Source organism: Nanorana parkeri, unplaced genomic scaffold (genome assembly GCF_000935625.1).
Source record: "Nanorana parkeri isolate BGI_ZX_2015 unplaced genomic scaffold, ASM93562v1 scaffold801, whole genome shotgun sequence".
Lineage (NCBI taxonomy): Eukaryota > Metazoa > Chordata > Amphibia > Anura > Dicroglossidae > Nanorana > Nanorana parkeri.
In genome coordinates this window covers 121,059-123,238 of record NW_017307069.1, presented here as the reverse complement: position 1 = coordinate 123,238, position 2,180 = coordinate 121,059, and the positions used below count along the sequence as shown (strand labels likewise).

Genomic DNA, 2,180 nt, shown 5'->3' with positions numbered 1-2,180 from the left:
CTAGATAGCGAAATACCGGTATCGGTGCATCCCTAGTTATAACCCTCCCGTACCCTAACCAAAGTGCTTCAGTTTCATTTAATATTGTCAGTAACTTAGAAAGTACAGGATCGAGTATAATAATCAGAATAGAATTTTTAGAAACAGGTATGGTACATTTAGTGCTCTGATTTAAGTATAGTTATGTTTCCTAAATAACATAAGAAGCTCACTGATTGGTTAAAAAATAATTCTGGGAAGTAAAACCCAACAAAAGCAGTATAAAGCAGCCGGACACATCAATTTAGGGCTAGCACAGGAAAGGTGCACGTAGGCACTACAGTACACGACCACATTTCCCCAGCACAATATCCATCGAATTAGCTGACTAGCTGGATCGTGTTCTGTGGATTTTATTTTGAATTGATATTTAACAAGGAAAAAAGAAAAAAAAAAAAAAATAATTACACACCCATCACACTCGAGGTTTCCCATGATTGGCATGTGCAAGAACCAAAAATGGTTCTTTACCACAAGCACAGAAAACACAAATACTTTGAAACTGATGATCTGTTTTCCCAAAAGAAAAGGGAACGATTTCTTTAAAACCCTCATGCCATTGCCAAATCTCAGCCGAGCTAAAGTTGTGGCGGGGTCTGGAACCATGCAATCCGGATGGGTCGAGACATCCCCAGTGAGGGAACAGCCAGTTTATGAACACAGTTTGTGGAAGCCTGTAGAAAATAGGAAACCGATTGAGAACTGATCATGTTTTAGTTCCTCAGCAGCATCTTGATAAGGTGCTCTCAAAAGTAGATTTCCATTTACTTATTAACAGAGGCAGATATTGTTACAATTATTGTGTTACCATAAGAAGGTATAAACGCTTGGCTTCGTCATGACAGACTGTGAAAGAATGTAAAAGTCATAAAAAGAAAAAAAACAGATTTGTTATGCATTTATAGATCACATTGGACCTGTAACTTCAGGTGAACAAACCCTCGCATTATGACTTGGCAATAAAGTGCAAGCATTGAGTAAATTGTCACACCCACCCAACCATTGGATCAGATCTCTGCACACTGTAAAAAAGGCCAGAATGAACCAGATACAATCTGTTATTGTAAGTGTATGTTGGGCTTGGGCATGGTCACACTTCACCCACCTTTTAGGATTGGAAAAGTGGTGCAGGGAGCTGAATAGAACTAAAAGGACAGCTCTGCCGATCAACAAGGTTTAAAGGGAGTCCAAAGACTGAATGGTGCAGGCTGGAACTAGAGTTATTATGACAGTATCTAGTCAGGCATCTGGGAAGGCCCTCAGACAAACCATCATATGAAAAGGCCAAATGATCGGATCAGGCAACCGTTCTCATATCTATAGGTAGCTTAAGGAAGAACTATGGGGTCAGGGCAACCGTTCTCATGTCTATAGGTAGCTTAAAGAAGAACTATGGGGTCAGGGCTTTTCCCCATAGTTCTCAGGGTAACGGGAGGACACAAACTAGCGTCCTCCCGTCACCCTAAGCTCAGTATACCACAAGCTACTGCTCGCGGTATACTGAGACGCCGCAGCTGAAGCGGATCCCAACAATTATGTCTGGATCCGCCCAGCTGCGTGAGTGACAGCTGGCTCTGCCTATCTAGAGGCAGAGCCAGCTGTACCCGCCCCCTCCCCCGTCCGTTCCGCCAGTCAGCGCTGGAGGATTGGAGCAGGGAGTGGGGAATCCAGTCCCTCCCCTGTCACGGCAGAGAGCAGTGACAGGATCGAGAAGTGAGCGGACGCCGGTATGTGCTCGCTCACTTCCCGATCTACTGAGCGAACCTGTGACAGTCTCATTGTCACAGGTTGGCTAGAACTATGAGGCGAGTGAAAAGCGCTCACTTCATTGTTCTCCTTTAAACCCACAAGAAACAGACAAAACTGTAAACTTTCCCCATTTACTTTTTGGGGTAGTTTGCAACCGATAGTTTTACTCTACTGGAAAAAGATGTCAAGATTTTCCAAGACAAATCAAAATGTGTCCACTGCTTCTAACCTTTGCCTGAACTGGACCACTGATCGCTGAGTGCTTGTACCCACTCTCCATCCTGACTCGCTGTCACAGGAGGCTGGGCTGGCAGTGCGGGGAGGAGAGCTCGATCTCCTCTGACAGCCGACGCCTCCCCCGCACTGCCCGCCCAGCCTCCTGTGGCAGGTGG

General features: G+C 45.1%; 1 protein-coding gene and 1 long non-coding RNA gene across 2 annotated transcripts in view; one reads left to right on the top strand and one right to left on the bottom strand.

The window, feature by feature from the left end:
• STK26 (serine/threonine protein kinase 26) overlaps positions 1–2,180 on the bottom strand; it is a 79,621-nt gene that overhangs the window by 50,932 nt on the left and 26,509 nt on the right. The window lies entirely within an intron of this gene.
• LOC108794006 overlaps positions 26–2,180 on the top strand; it is a 16,158-nt gene continuing 14,003 nt past the window's right edge. Inside the window, exon 1 of the long non-coding RNA XR_001941685.1 lies at positions 26–35. This is a non-coding gene — a long non-coding RNA (uncharacterized LOC108794006). The remainder of the gene's footprint in view (positions 36–2,180) is intronic.